This window comes from Nerophis lumbriciformis, linkage group LG17 (genome assembly GCF_033978685.3).
Source record: "Nerophis lumbriciformis linkage group LG17, RoL_Nlum_v2.1, whole genome shotgun sequence".
Lineage (NCBI taxonomy): Eukaryota > Metazoa > Chordata > Actinopteri > Syngnathiformes > Syngnathidae > Nerophis > Nerophis lumbriciformis.
Window position 1 is genome coordinate 28,634,528 of NC_084564.2, and position 23,697 is coordinate 28,658,224.

A 23,697-nucleotide genomic window follows, 5' to 3' on the forward strand; every position below is an offset into this window, starting at 1 on the left:
AAAGCTTGATGTTCTCATGCAACAAAAAACTCTGATTAAATACGTTTAAATACGTAAATTAAATACGTCTGATACGTTTGATTAAAGAAACATTTGACATGACAAAAGTTGTGCGCTTTTCTGAATGTATTAATCACCCCAAGGTTTGTCTTCAATAGAACATGCAAAGTCAGAAAGAAAATTTGGTCACATTTATCAATTACAAAACATCTGTGGAAAAGTAAGCCCCACTCCCACCGCAGAAAAATAGTATCTCCAAGACATGAAAGTGATCCCAAAAATGAGAAGATAGAACAATACTAACTCAATTAATGTGTCATTTTAACAATCATTGTACTTTGTCGTTGTTTTCATTTTATTGGGTGACCTGTTTTATTGATTTTGCATTGGAGGGGAAGATGTAATATACAATTTAGTACCTAAATGTTTTCTTTATTGTGTGTATCTATAATAAAAGGGACGCATTTTGAGTTTATATAGCAGGAATCCATGAAAGCCCTCACCTTAGCAGTTAATCATAAAGGGGAACTGTATTTGTTTTTGTTTTAAATACTGCCTCACAACTCTAATGTGAGACAATCACACATGTTTCTTTTTTTATGCATTATAACTACTAAATAAACGTTAGCAAAAGTCAGCAAAAAATGGAGCCAATGGGAGTCGTTTGATTCCGCCTACTAAACAGCTTTAAATAAAACTCCATCAATAATTTCTATAAATGCTGTAAGTATATATGTAATGTAGTAACAAGCACATTCATAATATGTAATATTTATGTATTTTGATCATTCTAACAACGCTCGCTGTTCCCTTCAACAACAACAACTTACTACTGATAATCACTTCGGACTTCATGAGAGCCAACCTAGACCGCTTTGGACAAATGATCCAGAACCTTATATTTTGAAGTCTGAAGAAAAGCCGGATGAGTTATCAAGTTTTAGAAGCTTGGTCTGAACAAATCCAGCTTTAGTGAAACACTATAGCATTATGTCGCAGCATTGCCAACAGCTGAACAAGAAATACAAACTACAAATGTGATACAACGACCACTTACTGTACAATGTCTGCTCTCAATTAGATGCTGACTGATGGGTTGTGTGTATCTTTCTGTTTTGATGAAGAAATGATCATAATCCATCCGGAGTAAAAAAAACAAAAATCTCTGTGTTGAAGTTGGATGTAAAAGTACACCAACTTCTCAGTTTATGGCCACAACCTTCTACTGTCCAGGTAAGAGGCATGAATAATCATCTAGAATTGACTTTCACCAGCTCTCAGGCGATGCAGCAGCAGCTCACCGTAAATAACTGCATAACTCTTTGTGGTCATGCACCACTAAAATAATTGTGTCTGCGTTAGTCCTTGACATAATAATATTGCTAATACTCTATTATACAGGTCACGAGATGTAAATGTATTAATATTGTTGGCGCTTTTTAGATGTTATTTAAGAAGGCTTCGTGGGCACTCCTATTAGCTTGTCGTATTTTACGACTCGCATAAATGCAGACAAAAAAGAAAGACATGCGGTTCCTCTTTAAGTGACGCTTATCTTTGCAGCAAAAAACAGAAATACCATTTAGTCATATTCTTCAGCCTTTTTCTCTTTGCTCGTCATCCTAGGCCTTGTAATCTTCAGCTTCCTTCACCAAGCGCTCAATCTCGTCGTTGCTGAGGCGACCTGTGCGTGACAAAATTAATTTAGAGACAATGTGCTCGAGGTGGTGCTGACATGGGAGAAGCTACTTATGACAAGGTATGCACAAAACCCAAAAGCAGTGAAGTTGGCACAGAATACAATGATTTGCAAATCCTTTTCAACTTACATTCAATTGAATAGACTGCAAAGACAAGATATTTAATGTTCTAACTGAGAAACATTTTTTTTTGCAAATAATCATTAACTTAGAATTTAATGGCAGCAACACATTGCAAAAAAGTTGTCACAAGGGCATTTTTACCACTGTGTTACATGGCCTTTCCTTTTAACAACACTCAGTAAACATTTGGGAACTGAGAAGACACACTTTTGAAGCTTTTCAGGTGGAATTATTTCCCATTCTTGCTTGAGGTACAGCTTAAGTTGTTCAACAGTCCGGGGTCTCCGTTGTGGTATTTCATAATCCATCCATCCATCCATCCATTTTCTACCGCTTATTCCCTTTTGGGGTCGCGGGGGGCGCTGGAGCCTATCTCAGCTACAATCGGGCGGAATGCGGGGTACACCCTGGACAAGTTGCCACCTCATCGCAGGGCCAACACAGATAGACAGACAACATTCACACTCACATTCACACACTAGGGCCAATTTAGTGTTGCCAATCAACCTATCCCCAGGTGCATGTCTTTGCAGGTGGGAGGAAGCCGGAGTACCCGGAGGGAATAATGCGCCACACATTTTAAATATGAGACAGGTCTGGACTACAGGCAGGCCAGTCTAGTACCAGCACTCTTACTATGAAGCCACACTATTGCAACACGCGGCTTGGCATTGTCTTGCTGAAATAAGCAGGGGCGTCCATGATAACGTTGCTTGGATGGCAACATATGTTGCTCCAAAACCTGTATGTACCTTTCAGCATTAATGGTGCCTGTGTAAGTTTCCCATGCCTTGGACACTAATACACCCCCATACCATCACAGGTGCTGGCTTTTAAACTTTGCGCCTATAACAATCCGGATGGTTATTTTCCTCTTGGGTCCGGACGTCCACAGTTTCGAAAAACAATTTGAAATGTGACCATACCACCGAACACTTTTCCACTTTGCATCAGTCCAACTTAGATGAGCTCGGGCCCAGCGAAGTCGGCAGCATTTCTGGGTGTTGATAAATGGCCATGGCTTTGCGTAGTAGAGTTTTAACTTGCACTCACAGATGTAGTGACAAACTGTCGTTACTGACAGTGGTTTTCTGAAGTGTTCCTGAGCCCATGTGGTGATATCCTTTACACACTGATGTCGCTTTTTGATGCAGTACCGCCTGAGGGATCCAAGGTCCGTAATTTCATCGCTTACGTGCAGTGATTTCCCCAGACTCTCTGAACCTTTTGATGATATTACGGACCGTAGATGGTGAAATCCCTAAACTCCTTGCAATAGCTGGTTGAGAAATGTTGTTCTTAAACTGTTGGACAATTTGCTGATGCATTTGTTGACAAAGTGGTGACCCTCGCCCCGTCCTTGTTTGTGAATGGCTGAGCATTTCATGGAAGCTGCTTTTATACCCAATCATGACACCCACCTGTTCCCAATTAACCTGTTCACCCGTGGGATGTTCCAAATACGTGTTTGATTAGCATTCCTCAACTTTCTCAGTCATTTTTTGCCACTTGTGCCAGCTTTTTTGAAACATGTTGCAAGCATATAATTCCAAATGAGCTAATATTTGCAAAAAATAACAGTTTTCCAGTGTGAACATTAAATATATTGTCTTTGCAGTCTATTCAATTGAATACAGGTTGAAAGGGATTAGTAAATCATTGTATTTTGTTTTTATTTACGACTTACACAACGTGCCAACTTCACTGGTTTTGGGTTTTGTATATCGTTAGGATTTTATCAATACTGATACCAATATCGATATTCCTTACCGATACAGATACATTTATCAATTTTGTGTACTTTGTGTAAAGTAAAAAAAAACATTTCTTATTAGCATTTCCATTTGCACAAAAGGTTGTGCAACATCAACATCATGCTACAACGTCTCACAGCAGGGAAGTATGTTATCAACACCTGCTTTTTAGGTCTTAAACAAGTCAAGTATGTGTACATGTGCAAGGTGGAATGCAGTTTTGTAATCATCTTGTAAAGACCACACAGATCCATCAGTAAGTTTCTATTCATTACAATTACACAAAGATGGATGTCTATATTATTTTATAGACATCCATCAGTCTATAAAATAATAAATAATAAAATAAAATAATATTAATGTATGGTACTCATGTTCATTCACAGACCTTTAACGTGATATTTCATATCAAATACTGTATTTTCCGGACCATAGGGTGCACCGGATTATAAGGCGCACTGCCGATGAATGGTCTATTTTTAATATTTTTTCATATATAAGGCACACTGGATTATAGGGCGCATTAAAGGAGTCATATGTGTCAAAAGATTCAGATAACTGTTTTAATGACATTCAGACTTTACTAAAATCAATAAGTGTTTCGTAAATATGTCCCGTGAAAAGCCGTCCGACCGGAACCCTCTAATGACTAAAGTTCCTTGGGTGAATAATGTAAACTCAATAGACCGGTATGTTTTAGCGCTTTCATGGCGAGTTTACTGACAGATATAAGTAAGAACTTTACACTACTTTATATTAGAAATGGCAACAGCGGAGGATGAATATCCCATAACAAGATAGAGAAAAAGAAAAAGCTTATCGACCACTAGTCTGCACGGACTACAAAGGCGGACACGCGCAATTTTTCAGGATTCATGCAGATCCCAAATACAGATCAGCAGGTACCAGACGGTAAGAAAAGTTGCTTATGCATAGTATTGCAAAAAAAAAAACACCAGATAATATGTCTTACCTTATACACACACCATAATAACACTCGTATGTTGAAGCACAGTACAATCCATCAAGCGGTGCAGCTTCATAGCTTACCAAAGTCGTACTAAAACATTTTGATGGATTTGTGAGCGCCGTGTGTAATGTTCTATATTTTCAATGGAACATATAAAATGTTGGTCTTGTTTACTTGACTCATATTGCCATCAAATTGCAGTCTAAACATACAAATATCTTATGTTTGACTGGCATCTACAGGTCACACTTATTACACCATGTACCAAATAAAATAGCTTCGAGGTCGGTAAGCATAACCAGAATTATTCCATACATTAGGCGCACCGAGTTTTAAGGCGTACAGTCTATTTTTGAGAAAAAAACTTATTTCAAGTGTGCCTTATAGTCCAGAAAATACGGTGTTGAAGGGAGATGTGGCCAGCGCTGCCTGCAGGAGCAAAGGTCACCACCTCTGTCCATGGTGCTGAGGACAGAGCACCATCAGACAGGGGCTTGGCAGTGCTGACGGCGAGACACAGCTGGCAGGTGATTAGATTTCACAGGCGGTACGTGTTAATATAAGCGGCCGGGAGCAGGAGGAGAGAGAGGATATGGACATGGCTGAAAAGTCACGTTCTGCTGGAGAAAGAGTTGGACTCAAATCTATGCACATTAAAAACTTTGTTAAAACTGCACCCTTGGCTCTTGTGCCGTGTCTACAGTGGAGCTGCTAGGAGGCAACTTCCACAGCGGTACATAAACAAAAACACCCAATGATTATTTAAAATATTGTATTTTTTTTAAAGTGGATTAATATTAGCATTTGGATTAATGGATCGCTTAGAGAATGGTTGAGTCCATGAAGCACAGCACTTGTGACAAACTGACACTAACTCTGATTAGCGTGCGTATTTTAGGGGACTTGAAGGAAATGTTGAGTTACAAACTTTCGTGTGGCGTTGCTTCCTTATTTGTGATTATTCCAAAGTGATTATCTTTTACACGTGCGTAGCAGCGGCACTTGAACTGAATGTGACAGCATGTCAGCTGGATAAAAAAAGAAAAAATACTGATAGCTCTATCATTAGTTTTAACGGTCTTCCTGGACCGACCCAGTTAAGAATCGGTGCCAAAAAATACCACTTACTTATGACCTTTGAATTCATGGTTAACTTAGCAACCTAACATTTAAATGACAAACAACCAAACTGACCCTTGTCATGGGTGATGGTGATCTCCTTGTCGGTGCTCTTGTCGGTTGCAGACACGTTCAGGATGCCATTAGCATCAATGTCGAAGGTCACCTCAATTTGAGGGACCCCCCGGGGTGCTGGGGGGATTCCAGACAGCTCTAATTTACCCAAAACATTGTTGTCTTTGGTCATGCTCCTTTCACCCTCATACACCTGCAGATATAACATGTCTAGGGTTATCGTCACACATTTATTTATAGAAAGAGCTCAGACATTGTGTGCATGTCTTACCTGAATGAGCACACCAGGCTGGTTGTCGGAGTAGGTGGTAAAAACCTGCGTCTGCTTTGTAGGAATGGCGGTGTTTCTCTTGATGATCGGAGACATGACTCCTCCGGCGGAGACAACGGGGTCACATCCAGCAGCACAAAGTCCTGCAAATTCTCAGAGTTGTCGCCTGACAGGATTGCAGCCTGCACCGCTGTAAAGCAAAACATTTTACATTAGCTATGGATAAGCTTTAAAGGGGTACTCCGGTCCTAGTGGTCCTCCTGTATGGCTGCGAAAGCTGGACCCTGACACCCACCCTGCAGAAGTCCCGAGATGGGTGCTACAACAGAATGATACAAGCTGTTCTGAATGTGGACCAGAATATCCACATCACTAACAAGGACCTGTACAGGCAACTGCCTCAGCTCAGCAAGAAGGTAACAGCTAGGAGTATGAGGCTGGCCGGCCACTGCCACAGACATCGGGAGCTCCCGGCCAGCAGGCTGGTCCTATGGGCACCAACGCACGGGCATCGGTCGTGAGGATGTCCTGTGCTAACGTACATGGACATCCTGAAGAAAGATGCGGGAGCTTTCTACGGAGCTGGCCGGGTGTATGGAGAACCGCAATGATTGGAGACTCCGATGGAAGCTCGTCTGAGGACGACTGAGAGAGAGAAGTACTGCAGTTTTTTGGAAAGTTGCCCATCCACTACAATCCTAATGTGAAACGAGAACACATGTTTTTCTTTTTTAACTGGCCGGATTACTGTTCTGCTGTCTTCTCGGACCACTGTCCTTAAATACCTTTTACGGTACTTCGTAACTCTAGCCTTGGAGCCAGCCCGTCTGGACAAAAGCCCAACTTGTTGTTTGGCCAGTTAACCTATTTCCCTGTGATCAGCTTGAGTCGGACGACCTCCGATCCCTATCCTCTAGTCCTATCTTTTGGGGCTTCTTACCAGATGTTGCTAATCCAAAACTCCAAATAGGATCCCCAATTTCCTGGGGGCAAAAGCCACCACTCTCTCTTTCAATCTAATTAGTAAAAAGATGCGATCAAAAGTCCGCTTACAATGGAAACAATTGGGAGTCACTCTATTCTGCCTATAAAGAGCTCTAAAAACATCCAAACACCTCCATCAAGGTTTTAAATACATGCTGCAAATATATACAGTATGTAACGTAGTATCAGGCACATTTATTTAAATGCCATCGTTACGTATTTTAATCATTCGGCAGGGCATTCATTTCAAAAACGGACCACGGTGTTTGCTTTTCCCCTCTACAACATTGATTACTACAGACTTCATGAGAGCCAACAAACAATTTTAAAACATCAATTGCTGTACAAGGTCTGCTGTCACTAGGATGCAGACTGCTAGGATGTCCATATATTCCCAATTAGATATAGAATGACTCTTAATCTTCGTGACAAAAAAGGGGGGATGAAACCACGTCTTTCTGTGTCTTTCTCATCATTTCTGGGTCTAAATTGGATGATTATGTCTTCATCCTTTTAGTATCTAGGTGAGAGGCATTATTTATGATCTAGAACAAACTTATGAGGTATAAAAACAGCTTACCAGCTCATGATGTCAATAAAGCCGGCACAAGCTGTTAGCGCCCTCTCTGCCCCTAAAAAATAGTTTGCCTGTGTTAGCGCTTCTAATAACAATATTGCTAATACTTAATATTCCAGTCACACAATGTAAAGGGAGTATTGCTGGCGCTTTTTAGAGGGATTTATGGGCAGAATAGAGGATCTCTCAATAACTCCGTTATAAGCAGACGTTTATTCGCCGCTTATTTACGAGATAGAATGCGATTTTTTAAAAATACATCCGTTGTCTTGTCCCTCATAATGATTGTGAACGATTGGCAAAATCCCCCCAATGAATTGCAGTTCCCCTTTAACGTAGGGATGTAATTACCGCAAAACTCGCAAAGGTTAGCATTAACACTCAGGGCCTGATCTGCTAAAGGTTTGCGTGTATTGAAACATCAAGTGAATTAATTAACTCATATTATGTTTTGTATAAGGTGAATGTTTATCTTCATCTCGGAGAAAGCAAACCACCAGTTGAAATAGTGGTATTTCAGTTTGAGCACATAATACATTTGATATTCGCAGGTGGATTGGATCACTTCTCATAGGAAAGAGGCCCTAATTTGAACTTCGGAATGCAAACGTGATAGCCCTATCCTTGAGAAGAGACTACATGTTCAGCTCAACGTTTAAGTTATGGCTTAAAGCAGTTGTTTTTCAGACACGTACGCACAAACATCTCCTTTTATGGTCAGGATGTGTTCTCCTGACTGAGCACAAACACACAGACAGGAAGGAGGAGTATAAAACTGATGGTTTGGCTTCTCCAAGTTAGGAGAGACGTTTTTTGACTTGACCTCCTCCAGGAACTGCAGTCCTGTACGATGACGCTCGCTTGTAATAAAGCATTTTTTTAGTTCAGTAAAGCGTCTCCGTCGTCTCTTTTGATCCAGCCGCACTGCCGTGTCATCCTTCTGTCCGGGCGAGAGTGACGAGACCGGATATACACATTAAACACATGCAGACTTGCTTGCACAAGTTAAGCAATGCAGAGGACTGCATCTCTTAAGTGAGCAAATTAAGGGGCACAATCCTTTTAGCATGTCTGTCTTCATGTGTGTGCAGAATACATGCTGATTATCACAACGGCCACAATACTGGGAAGTAAAATGCATATATAGTTATTTAGCACACACAGTTTGATTTATCAAGACTATTATCCGATTATTATACTCCCTTCTCAACTGCCTGATGCCCAAATCTCCTTACTCCCAGTAGGACAACAAGGAGGGGGCTAACTAGAGCTAGGACATACTTGCCAACCTTGAGACCTCCAAATTCGGGAGATTTGGGGGGTGGCGGTGGGCGTGGCCGGGGTTAAGGGGGGAGGAGTATATTTATAGCTAGAACTCACTGAAATTCAAGTATTTCATATATATATACATAAAATAAATACTTGACTTTCAGTGAATTCTAGCTATATATATATATATATATATATATATATATATATATATATATATATATATATATATATATATATATATAAATAAAATAAATACTTTAATTTCAGTGTTCATTTATTTACACATATACACACACAACACTCCTCTCTACTCATTGTTGTATTTGAAAGTGCAATGCTTTGCAGCCAGTAGCACAGCCTTTGAAGGAGCATAGGTATGGGCAGTGTAATACTCTGGGTTGGAGTCAATAACCAGGCGAGGTGACGAAGTTACGTCTCTTTACTTCATATTTCAGAACCGACTCCCACACTTGCCGTCAGGGTGCGCAATACAACGTAAACCGTTGGCCTACCAAAAGGTAACCACAGTACACTATACGCTATAGTGTTCTGTGGTTACTTTTTGGTTGGCCAAGCGTACGGGACGACAGGCTGTCCTCACTCAGGTCCGCATGGACCTGGAGGGGGCGTGCCTTAAGTCCGCCTGGAAATCGGGAGAAATTCGGGAGAATGGTTGTCCCGGGAGAGGCACTGAAATTCGGGAGTCTCCCAGAAAATTCGGGAGGGTTGGCAGGTATGAGCTCGGAGCGCGTCAGGATATCAGTAATCCACTTCATCATGTCGATTCTCTGGGCTATCACATGGTCTTCAACTTTTTCAAAATATGATGTGGTGCGCACCACATCATATGGGATGTGGTGCGCCATTGTTGTTTGAATCAAACAGTCGCTTCGGCGCTCCGTCACATCTACGAAATCCCGCCCGGCGATGCTGATTGGTTCATTATTTTTTGCTATCTGGAAGGAGTTGTGCAATGCCTTCGAGCCCAGACCCTTGTGTGGAGCTCAGCGAACTACAAGGGTCTGGCGAGAGTCAGGTTAATTCTCGTGCACACCCAATCCATGTTTCCATGTACTTTCTCGTTTCCAGTTACATAAATAATGTAACAAGCGAGTAGTCGACTCTATTCACGGGCAACCCTGGGTCTCCTGTTGTTTTAAAAGACAAAAACCGTCAACTTATTTCTAGTTCGGCGCGATAACCAGTTTCTGTGTCGAACACTCGATTAACCTCAGGATTCACAGCTGATCCTTCAGAGCTGATTGCGGCGGCTGTACCGACGTAGCCATAACGGCCACTTCTTGACGATTCGCAGTGGTTTATCGTTAACAACCCTACAAGTGAACCCACGTTTTGCATCAATCATCAAGAGACACGAAAGACTATGGAAATTGAAACGGAAGAAGATAAACATATTTAAACAATTCAATAACAAAAAAAAATATGGCTTTTAAGAAGCCGGACCAATATTGAACGTTTCCTCTGCCAAGAACAATAAATGATGTGTCTATTTATCTTAGGTTTTTTTTTTTAAGTTAAGTTTGGTTAAAATATATCAGTGTGTGTAACTCCAAAGCACTTTTTGAGCACATTCAACACTATTGTAATAATAATAATAATAACCATCATCATTTTGGTCACAATAATTGAAATATGACCTTTTCATGTTGTTACAGCCCTACTTTAAAGTAATCTATTGTAGATGATACCTGCACCGTAGGCCACTGCTTCGTCTGGATTGATGCTCTTGTTGAGTTCCTTTCCGTTGAAGAAGTCTTGCAGCAGCTTTTGGATCCTGGGAATACGAGTGGAGCCCCCTACTAAAACCAGTTAATTAATTTCACCCTTGCCCAGCTTGGCATCACGGAGAGCCTTTTTCACAGGCTCCAGAGTTCCGAGGAACAAGTCTTTGTTGAGGCTCTCAAAGTGGGCCCTGGTGACGGAGGTGTAGAAATCGATGCCCTCGTACAGGGAATCGATTTCGATGTTGGCCTGCGTGGTGGAGGACAGGGTTCGCTTCGCCCTCTCACAAGCTGTGCGCAGACGACGCACCGCCCTCTTGTTTCCACTGATGTCTTTCTTGTGCTCGCGTTCGAACTCAGTAATAAAGAAGTTCACCATGCGGTTGTCGAAGTCTTCACCCCCCAAGTGGGTGTTGCCTATCGTCGACTTGAGTTCAAAGACGCCGTCTTCAATTGCCAGGATGGACACATCAAAAGTGCCGCCGCCCAGGTCAAAGATCAGGATGTTTTTTCCGGGGCCAACCTGCAAATTTTAAATTATTCAAAGAAACGTTAATCCTTCAGACTTATAAATTTCAAATTATAAATCATATTTGGTTTGGTTAAAAATTACGTACATTATATCACATCAATTGTTTTATGATGGATCAATTTACGTTGGGCTGTATCAGTCTAAAAGTTAAACAAGGTCAAAGATGTTTGAGGATTAGCAAGGAATACCAATGTCTACAAAACCACAAGAAACAACGTCAATCTACACGTTAACTGGCACGTATCTCTTCACCTTCTTATCCAGGCCATACGTCATAGCCGCAGCAGTCGGTTCGTTGATGATGCCAAGGATGTTTAGCCCAGAGATGGTGCCAGCATCTTTGGTGGCCTGACGCTGACAGTCATTGAAGTAGGCCGGCACGGTCACAACAGCATCGGTTACAGTCTTCAAAAGAAAAAAAAACAGCACACGTATTGCCTCCAAGGGCCAAAGTGTATAAGTGCCAAAGGGCAAAGATTTCAAGCGTGAAACACATATAGCCTCGATGTGAATAAAAAAAGTTCCTTTTATTAGTTATTAGTACAGCAAAATACTCTAAGGAACAAAAAATGTTCTACAAAAAAAAATCAACATGCATCTTCAACGCTGCAAACTGCTTGAAGAACAGATGACCAGCTTCTCAATCTTAAGTTGCACTTGACTCATTGACAAAGTTGAGTGGCATGAGTCAGTCAGGAAAACTCCAAATCTAGTGGGACAAATGAAGCTATGGACTGGACTATCACAACATTATGTTAGATCCACTATGGACTGGACTCTTACACTATTATGTTAGATCCACAATGGACTGGACTCTCACTGTTATGTTATATCCACAATGGACTGGACTCTCACTGTTATGTTAGATCTACTATAGACTGGACTCTCACAACATTATGTTAGATCCACTATGGACTGGACTCTCACTATAATGTTAGATCCACTATGGACTGGACTCTCACAACATTATGTTAGATCCACTATGGACTGGACTCTCACAACATTATGTTAGATCCACTATGGACTGGACTCTCACAATATTATGTTAGATCCACTATGGACTGGACTCTCACAATATTATGTTAGATCCACTATGGACTGGACTCTTACACTATTATGTTAGATCCACAATGGACTGGACTCTCACTGTTATGTTAGATCCACAATGGACTGGACTCTCACTGTTATGTTAGATCCACTATAGACTGGACTCTCACAACATTATGTTAGATCCACTATGGACTGGACTCTCACTATTATGTTAGATCCACTATGGACTGGACTCTCACAACATTATGTTAGATCCACTATGGACTGGACTCTCACAACATTATGTTAGATCCACTATGGACTGGACTCTCACTATTATGTTAGATCCACTATGGACTGGACTCTCACTATTATGTTAGATCCACTATGGACTGGACTCTCACAACATTATGTTAGATCCACAATGGACTGGACTCTCACTGTTATGTTATATCCACAATGGACTGGACTCTCACTGTTATGTTAGATCTACTATAGACTGGACTCTCACAACATTATGTTAGATCCACTATGGACTGGACTCTCACTATAATGTTAGATCCACTATGGACTGGACTCTCACAACATTATGTTAGATCCACTATGGACTGGACTCTCACAACATTATGTTAGATCCACTATGGACTGGACTCTCACAATATTATGTTAGATCCACTATGGACTGGACTCTCACAATATTATGTTAGATCCACTATGGACTGGACTCTTACACTATTATGTTAGATCCACAATGGACTGGACTCTCACTGTTATGTTAGATCCACTATGGACTGGACTCTCACTATTATGTTAGGTTCACTATGGACTGGACTCTCACTATTATGTTAGATCCACAATGGACTGGACTCTCACAACATTATGTTAGATCCACTATGGACTGGACTCTCACAATATTATGTTAGATCCACTATGGACTGGACTCTCACAACATTATGTTAGATCCACTATGGACTGGACTCTCACTATTATGTTAGATCCACTATGGACTGGACTCTCACTATTATGTTAGATCCACTATGGACTGGACTCTCACAACATTATGTTAGATCCACTATGGACTGGACTCTCACTATTATGTTAGATTCACTATGGACTGGACTCTCACATTATTATGTTAGATCCACTATGGACTGGACTCTCACTATTATGTTAGATCCACTATGGACTGGACTCTCACTATTATGTTAGATCCACTATGGACTGGACTCTCACAATATTATGCTAAATCCACTCGACGTCCACTGCACCGGTCGCCTGGGGCGGGTCCCAGATCTGCGGTCCACTCCAAGGTTTCTCATTGTCCCATTGGGTTGAGTTTTTCCTTGCCCTGATGTGGGATCTGAGCCGAGGATGTGGTTGTGGCTTGTGCAGCCCTTTGAGACACTCGTGATTTAGGGCTATATAAGTAAACATTGATTGATTGAAGCTAATATTTGGACATTACTAGCCTCTCAATACTGGCTCAAAGACAAGTTGAGTATTGCATCGAGGTAGAAATCAAACCGGGGTACTTTTGAGTCTTGACAAAGATGACACCATCACTTGTGCATGTTATCTATGTGTGGGTGATTTTGCATTGGGACTTGCGTATAAATCCTTTAGATTTAGTGACATTCATTTAATGTTTAGCTTAGTATTACATTAAATTTCAATCAAATCAATTGGAATATGTTCTGGGGCAAAAAAAAGTAAGTTTTGTTTTGATTTTTCTTTAGATTGTTGTGGCTGTTAAGAAGATTGCCGCTGAACTCAGGTGTGAAATTGTTGATTTACAGTACAGGCCAAAAGTTTGGACACACCTTCTCATTTCAATGCGTTCTCCTTATTTTCATGACTATTTACATTGTAGATTGTCACTGAAGGTATCAAAACTATGACACCTGTGAAGTGAAAAGCCTGTCAGGTGACTACCTCTTGAAGCACATCGAGAGAACGCCAAGAGTGTGCAAAGCAGTAATCAGAGCAAAGGGTGGCTATTTTGAAGAAAGTAGAATATAAAACATGTATTCAGTTATTTCACCTTTTTTTGTTAAGTACATAACTCCACATGTGTTCTATCTAGGATGAAAATAAAGAAAATGCATTGAAATGAGAAGGTGTGTCCAAACTTTTGGCCTGTACTGTAGATGCTAGCTGTTAACTTACAAGCTGATGAATGTGTTTTTTTCTAAATTACCCTAAAAAAAGGATGTCCAAATTATTTTTTAAATTGTGAGCCTTCTACAGACAAATTGAGGAATGTGCCAATCAAATGTCATATACTAAAAAAGATCTCGGCAAATTAAGGCCCGGGGGCCACATGCGGCCCGTTAAGCTTTTCAATCTGGCCCGCCGGACATTCCTAAATCATTTATTTAGATGTTTAAGATGGAAAGTGTAGCTGCCATTATGATGTGCAGTGATGTTTTCTAATGACTGTAAGTCTTCAACTATACTAAGTCTTTCAATGCTTGGAATCTGCATGATATACTAGTTACTATGGTCATCTAATGAGTTACTATAGTCGCTTAATTAGTTACTATGGTCATTTAATTAGTTACTATGGTAATGTGAGTTACAGCAGCTCAGACGAGGCACCAAGCAGTGTGGGTGGGGAGCGTTTCCACAGAGTGCTTCCAGAGCCTGAAGTGTGGGTGTCAGGGACAGACGTGGAAGGAGATTTTTACAACAAAGTTCTAAAGCTTAGTGATATATCACATATATCAGATTGTAGGTGGGGGTTTTTTTTTACCCTTCATGTTCATATTTCGCTGTGTTTATTGCGTTTCGCTTGATTATAAAATATGTGGATGGAGAGGGGGTGTAACGTTCATATGTTGTCAATATTCAGTGTTTTAGCCTTCATAGTTAATATTGTAAATCCCACATTCTTTATTTTCATGTACATTCTGAGTGCCTCATTCAGTAAAAAAATATAAAATTCCATTCTGTTTTTTAAGGCGGTCTGTCATAACGTTTTTAGCATTCAATCAGACGTTATTGTGAGGTTTTGTATTAGTGTTCCTAAAAATAGATATACCGGCCCCCAGATAAATTTGTTTCTCTAAATTTGGCCCGCAAGTCAAAATAATTACCCAGGCCTGTACTAAGCTATCTGAACAATATATCATAGTTTTGTGTTGTAAGTGAAAAGTAAATTGATCTAATATCTCTCATTAATAACATTTTTCATTTTAAAATAAAAACATGCTCATGCTGAAGTGGTCTTCTGCCCCCACCCCTCCTTTAATTCAATGCAAAAACAAAGAACAGATGTGAGAGAGTCATCTAATTATTAAAAAACAAAACAAAAAATTGGTCCTTCCTCCTGCATCATTAACAGTAATCAATTCATAAAATTGTGATTCTGGAATTATGGCAAAATGTTCTGAAACCATAGGTTTCTAAAGACTTTAATGGTTTCCTCTTCAAATGTTCTAGTTTTGCAAATAAAAAACATGCAGGCATACCTTTCCAAGGTATGCTTCTGCAATCTTCTTCATTTTCAGCAGCACCATGGAGGAGATCTCTTCTGGGTAGAAGCTCTTGGTCTCCCCCTTGTACTGCACCTCAACTTTGGGACGCGAGTTATCATTGATGACATTGAAGGGCCAATGTTTCATGTCGCTCTGAACATCGTCATCAAACCCACGCCCAATGAGCCGCTTCGCATCTGTGTAGCACAAGCAGGCATTAATGCGTTATTACATAGAAAAATCATTGTCAACATAATCTTACGTACCAAATACTGTGTTTGCGGGGTTCAATTCAACTTGGTTCTTTGCAGCGTCACCAATCAGCCTCTCCGTGTCAGTGAAGGCAACATAACTGGGTGTGGTCCTGTTTCCCTAATCATTGGCAATGATCTCCACTTTGCCATGCTGGAACACACCTACACAGGAGGAGGTAGTGCCCAGATCGATACCAATCGCTGGTGCCTTAGACATGGTTCCTGAGAATATGAAATAATTATCTTTGATGCCAGCCCTACTCTTAACAGATGAGTAACTCTCCACAGGGATGCAGGATGCAGTGCGTGGTAACGAGGCTATTAGAGTCCGAGCCACAAGTGGAAAGTGGCCGAGGGCCCTGGTAAAACATGTCCACATATTGTCGCGATCAAAAGTTTACATACACTTAATGTCATGGCTGTCTTGAGTTTCCAATCATTTCTACAACTCTTATGTTTTTGTGGTAGAGTGATTGGAGCACATACTTGTTGGTCACAAAAAAACATTCATGAAGTTTGCTTCTTTTATGAATTTATTATGGGTCTACGGAAAATGTGAGCAAATGTGCTGGGTCAAAAGTATACATACAGCAATGTTAATATTTGCTTACATGTCCCTTGGCAAGTTTCACTGCAATAAGGCGCTTTTGGTAGCCATCCACAAGCTTCTGCTTCAATTGTTGACCACTCCTCTTGACAAAATTGGTGCAGTTCAGCTCAATGTGTTGGTTTTCTGACATGGACTTGTTTCTTCAGCATTGTACACACGTTTAAGTCAGGACTTTGGGAAGGCCATTCTAAAACCTTAATTCTAGCCTGATTTAGCCATTCCTTTACCACTTTTGACACGTTTGGGGTCATTGTCCTGTTGGAACACCCAACTGCACCCAATACCCATAATATTGGCTGCATTTCTGATAGTTGTTGGTATGCCATGTTGTTCTAGACCAAAGCAAACATTACCCAGCTTGCAAAGATCGTAATAAGAAGACAGCCTGTCGTTTCCTTTAACTTGAACACACATCTATACCTTTGCCCATTAAAAGCCAGTAATTTCCAGGAGTTATCTCATCATCTGAGAAGCCTCAGTTTTACTAATGTTTTCCAATGTTGTAAAAATGTGTAGAATAAATATTACATTTCAACATTTCTGTCAACGAAGATTTGCTTCAGTTTGCAACACTTAGTCATTTTGATAGTAGGCTAATATAGCTAATATAGACACATATAGAGCCCCCCCACCCACCCCCCAATGTTTACCTGATCTCAACTTTTTTGTAAGGGGCGCCGGAAATTGGCAGACCCGTCAGCGATCCTGTTCTGTCTCCCTGTAATGTGTGTCTGATCTTGAATGGGATTATGCTGTAAATTGTAATTTCCCCTCTGGGATTATTAAAGTATTTCTGATTCTGATTATAAGACTTAGTTCAGGCTTTCATTTAATTTCATTATTTTTTCCAATATGGCTCTTTCAACATTTGAAATGGTTCCAATAGAATCAACTATGATGGGTGCTGCAAATTGTGAGTTAAAAATGTTTATTTTTTTATGGTTAATTTTTTTTTTTTTACCCGGATGCAGGTTTATTGATTTTCAAATGCGGCAAAAAATAGCCCATTTGGTGCACTATTGAGGTGATTCAATACAAATGTGTTTCTGTGTAATATTGTTCCTGCTGTGGTCGTAAATGATGGACTACAAACGTACATAAGACATCACTTGAGGCCTGGGTGTGACATGCATGACCCGGCCACTGCCATAGGGCCACACACTGAAATGAAGTCTTGCAGGTTTTTACACACAAATATGTTCAACTTCCAACTCCCTACAGACATTTGAACGTGGCTTTACAGACCGCTTTGTATCATACATTTCATTATTACACTAAACAAATATTTACAATGGACCTTAATAAACTCTAATAGTCGTATTTAATCAATTATTGAAAGTAACAATTGCATCAATGATCAGAATATAATAGAAGCTTGATTTGCGCGTGCACATTGGGGCTCCACCTTTCACCAATGCTAAGGTGTGGCGCTTCTTGGCATTATTATAAAAAAAATACTATTATTCTGTGGCAAGCAAAAATTTTCAAACCTAAAATTTGACTTTTTTTTTTCAAGCGAAACCCAAATTATTTTATCAGGTTAGTGATATTAAACTATTAGTAAAATCTTGGAAAATATTTTTTTTTAAAAGAAAAAATGCATGAGGTTACTGTTTTTATTAAATACATGTTATTTTTTCAAATGTCTCACAATAAAGAAATAATTTTACTTTTGCTTTCTTTAACAGGTTTTGTTTGTGTGTAGATTGTATTTGGTTAATTTTATTAAATTACATTTCTTAACCTGTTGTCAAACATTGAGTTGTATTGGAAATGTTTTATTTTGTTTGCATATGCATTGTTGTTTGTCCAATAAAAACAATTTTATAAAAAAGTGAGGCGTAAAACTTTCTGGAACATTCCAGTTTTTATAGCGTTAGGCAACACTGACAGATTCCAAGTACCGGTAGTTTGAATTCAAATAGTATGTGCACTTTTATACCTATACACAATAGTGAAGTGAATTATATTTATATAGCGCTTTTCTCTAGAGACTCAAAGCACTTTACATAGTGAAACCCATGATCTAAGTTCGATTCAAACCAGTGGGAGCAGGTTGGTAAAGTATCTTGCCCAAGGACACAACGGCAGTGACTAGGATGGCCGAGCCACGCCGCCCCAATTAATAAGCAATTAGTCATACAGCATATGAAAGACCATACAAATGTCACAAGTTAGAAAAGTAAAATATAGAAAATATATAAAACATTTAAAAAAGAAGAAAAGCTCTGAAGTTCTTTATTGGATTGATTGTATTTCTCTTAGATAAGCCCAGTAGTTTTGTAATGTTATTTGTCTTAAGGAACAATATGAATATTCATGAGATATTGTCTTTAGTATTTTTACAAGTTTTGTTTGTATGTGTATTTTATTTAATATGCTATATTTTGTGTATAAATATTTTCTCTATGTAAAATTCTCAACCTGTTGCCTAACATTGAGTTTTATTGGTGGTTACTTATCATGCTTGTATATACATTGTCGTTTATTCCATTGTTCAATAGAATTTAAATAAAACAAAAAGGGGGGGAAAAAGGTGTGGCACTTTCTTTCGAGGCGTAGAACTTTCGAGAACATTCCAAGTTTTATAGCGTTTCACAACATTCAACATTCACAACTAATAATCTCGGTCGTATTCACAATAGTCAGTATTTGACTTACTGGTACATCTTTCGGTCATACTAATATTTATGATATACGTAGAGCATATAACAAAAAACATTGAGAACGCCAGAAGTTAGAAAAATAAAATCTTGAAAAAAAAAAAAAAAAAAAAAAAAAAGAAAAGCCTTTAAGTTTATTGGATACATTTTATTTCTTTTGGATATGTTATTTGTCTTAAGAAACTATTATTATTTTTACTTATATTTTCTTCAACTGGCTTTCTTTGTTTGTGGATTGCATTTAATTTATTTGATATTATTTGTATTACATTGCTTTGTCAATTTCTCAACCAGTTGTCAAATATGTTCAATAACATTTAAAAAAAAATAAAAATAAAAAAATAAAAAGTGTGGCGCTTCACTTTGAGGTGTAGATCTTTCCGGAACATTCCAGGTCTTTTTTAGTGTTACGCATCATTGACAGATTCCAATACTGTAGTTCGAATTTAAATAGTGATTAGTCAGTCACGATTAGTTACAGACAATAAGAACGTCACAAGTTACAAAAGTAAAATCTTGAAATTATATTTTTTTTTATTTTTTTTTAAAAGAAAGAAAAAAGAGCCCTTAAATTTTTTATTGAATACATTTTTTTTTAGATAAACCCAGTCTTTTTGTAATTTTATTTGTCTCACGGAACAATATAAATATTCATATAATATTGTCTGTATTATTTTTACAGGTTTTATTTGTATGTGGATTGTATATATTTATGTACAATTCAATATGTTGTCAAATATTGAGTTTTATTGTAAGTGACCTTTTTTACAATAATAGGTCAATTTTCAATTGACCTATTATTAAAATAATAGGTCAAATTATTGAAATTTTTCAAATCAAAAATTGAACATTTTTGATTGAAAAATTCTAGTGAACGAACAACAATGTTTGTCCAATAGAATTTTCAATATTTTTTTTTTTAAGGTGTGGCTCTTAATTTGAGGTGTAGAACTTTCTGGAACATTCCAGTGGTTCTTATCAGTGCAAGAGCTGGCGCGTCTTTCGGTCACGCTATTATAAATGATAAAGAGGATACACCAGAGACATTAAGACCACCGCAAGTGAGAAAAGTAATAAGGTGTTCAACATTAACTACAAACCAATACGGGTCATTTTAAAGCTATTTATCTAGCGAGCATAATGTGTTTAGCGCTGGAAAATACATATTTTAGCTGAACTTCCGTATTTGTCAGAACATTACGAGGCAAGCATCGGTATACTGTGTATGATATCGAAAGACATTGGCTAGATAAATAAAAAAAATATTTTCACATTCACCTCTGTAGTCCTGGACTTGTGCACTCAGCTGGATGGAGCAGGTAAATGAATAAGGAGGGGCGTCAACTGCTTCTTAAATAGTGTATCATAAAGGAATGTCGAATAATTTGTGCACCGAGCAGGGGTGATAAACAGCGCCTGTCAGCTCCACTTAGACTGATAATTGCTGAAATGAGGAAAAACAGGCTCATGTTTCAGCCTTATCCTGGTTTGTCAAATATGGTATTTATATGGCCCATGTTCACGTGACTCAGGATCAAGATGTTTTTTGTTTAACCACAATCAATGTGTGGCAAAGTGGACGAAGCAAAATTGTCGCTTACATGACAAATGACAGATTAACATTTCAAGGATAGCAGGAAGTTCGCCCCAAGGAAATTAGGTCAGAATACCATAAAGAAACACAGGTTTATAACACCCAATGAGGGGCAGAGGACATGAAGCCTCACCTAGCCACGACACGACCAATGCGGCCAGCTGTCTGAAGGCAGGGTGGTCCTGAGCGCGGGTCATAAGGTCCACCAGGGGCCTGGTTCATCTGGGACGTGCAGGTCAGCCGTGGACCGCTCCAAGGGCGGTGCCTGTGAAATACATTAAGGCGGTGAGTGGTCTCTGTAGAAAGAGTCCAGGTTTCAGATTCATACAGGAGACTGCCGTGCTGGGGCTTTGTGACAGATGGGGTGAGGGCCGGATGAGCGGGATCTGAAAAGAACAAAGAAGAGATTACCCCAGCCACATGTGGCAACCACACACAAGTGAAAAAACACAAAACCTAGGGAAGACACAGGACCCGTTACGTTACCTTCCTGCTTGGCACTCAGCATCAAAGGTTAGAATTGGGGGTTAAATCACCAAAAAATATTCCCGGCACGGCCGCTGCTGCTCACTGCTCCCCTCACCTCTCAGGGGCTGGAACAAGGGTATGGGTCAAATGCAGAGAATAACTTCGCCACACCTAGTGTGTGTGACAATCATTGGTACTTTAACTTACTACGCGGCATGGCGTAGTGGGTAGAGCAACCGTGCCAGAAACCTGAGGGTTGCAGGTTCGCTCCCCGCTTCTTACCATCCAAAAATCGCTGCCGTTGTGTCCTTGGGCGGGACACTTCACCCTTTGCCCCCGATGCCACTCACACCGGTGAATTGAATGATGAATGATAGGTGGTTGTCGGAGGGGCCGTTGGCGCAAATTGCAGCCACGCTTCCGTCAGTCTACCCCAGGGCAGCTGTGGCTATGAAAGTAGCTTACCACCACCAGGTGTGAATGAATGATGGGTTCTACATGTAAAGAGACTTTGAGTACTTAGAAAAGCGCTATATAAATCCCAGTTGTTGTTTTTTAACTTTAACTCAAAAAGCAGCAAATTCCAAATGCAAATAAATCACATTTTACAAAATACTAAACCGAATGATGACACAAACCTAACAAAAAAAGCAGTGAAATAAGGAACACAGAAGAAAACAAGCCACATGTCAGTGGTTTCTCTGGAGAATGCATATATTTTTAAGAGTTATTTATTCATAGTCATGTCTAAAGCAGCTAATATTTTCCCATGTGTACTCTTTTTGCTTGTTTCTTATGTCCGCAAGTAAACTGTGCTTTACCTTGAAGGGGTTGGAATGTGAAAGTATAGCATACTCCCTTTTTGCCTGGGCAATGTGGGGGCTGTTTAAGTTGTCTCTTGCAGTTTGATTTTCAGATCGTTTCTAGATGCCGCTATCAACGGACTGTAGGACTGGTCTCCAAAAGCTTTAGTAAAACTTAATATTCCTATTCTGTCTTGATGGTGAAAGAACTTGGGATTGACCAGTGACTTGTATTCCCTGAGAAAAAGACTGGTCAGACGCAAACATTTCAAACATCCATCCCAAAAGTCTGTTAGGGCCCGCAAAAAGGTTTAATCCAGCCCGCAAGATCAGTTTCCTAAATATAAAAATTAGCTGTACTTTTTTTTAAATTATACAAGAAACTGTTCTAAATCTGTCCACATGATGTCGCCATGTGTAACCAACGTCACACATGACAGTGTTTAATAGTAGCAGTAGAGCGGACAAACAAGTTGCCTCTATATTGAAGCTATTATCATAGATGTCTGATGTATGTGTCAGGTAAAGGTGGTGACAAACCCCAAGATGCAGAGATGGCAGGCTTGGCGCAGGAAAATATGATTTAAGGTCCAAAATTCAGGAAAATCTGCAAACCAGGAACAGGCAAACTGGAAACGGGGAACAGAAAACGAGGAACTAGAAGACAGCAAGCTGCAAACAGCTATCAGCATAAAGCTTTCAATACTCCAGCACTGACTTGAGGGCAAGGCAGGTCTAAATAGCTGTCGGCTGATTGACACCAGGTGTGGCCAGGTGCCAATCAGTCGCAGCTGAGGGGAAACAGCGCTCAGGTAGACAAGCAGGAAACTGAACAAAAATAAGAGCCCTGACAGGAAATAAAACAGAGGAAAAACTAAAACATAACCAAACTGTCAGTGACAAACCTGACAGTAGCCCCTCTTCTGATAACGGATACCAGATGTTCTACAAAAACAAAAAAAAGCAGACACTTTTTTGCGCTCGCGAGCCCGGTACTTTCCATCAACCGCCGTGTTGCTGTAGGGAGGAAAAGCAGAATGACACAGATTGCAGAAATAACATTAATCTCCGTGCGTCGGCTAAATACAAATATATTCCACAACACCAAACAGGTCTTTTTCAAAGCCTGCAGTGAAGAGAAAGGTTAGTGATGAGCAAAGACAATTCCAGGAAAAGTGGGAGATGCAATATTTCTTTGAGTTTGGCACCCCGACGTGTCTTATTTGCACAGAGAAAGTTGCGGTGCATAAGGAATACAACGTGAAACGTCATTATACAACTAGATATGCTGAGGAGTATGCAAAATACTAGGGAGTTGAGTGAATTGGGTTGAACATTTTAAAACCAGTCTGAGTGAATTGGGTTGAACATTTTAAAACCAGTCTACTGAAGCAACAAGATTTCTTCAAAAAAAGCAACCGGCGAGCGATGCAGCAGTCAAAGCTAGCTACATGGTGAGTGAGATGGTTGCTAGGACAGGAAAGCCATTCAAAAGGTGAATTTATTAAAAAGTGCAGGTTAATTTTTTTTAAGAAAAATGTTCTTGTGGCCCAGCCTCACCCAGTGGCCCCCAAGTAAATTGAGTTTGAGACCCCTGTCTTGAGAACAAATAAATTAAATCCAAGACTTCTGTAATTGCTTGTCATATTAAACAGGTGTACGGACTAAATGTTCCACTGCA

General features: G+C 39.7%; 1 pseudogene; it reads right to left on the reverse strand.

Annotated features, from left to right (window-relative positions):
- Positions 1 to 1,606: 1,606 nt before the first annotated feature.
- Positions 1,607 to 16,095, reverse strand: LOC133614775 (heat shock cognate 71 kDa protein-like; annotated as a pseudogene).
- Between the last annotated feature and the right edge of the window lie 7,602 nt (positions 16,096 to 23,697).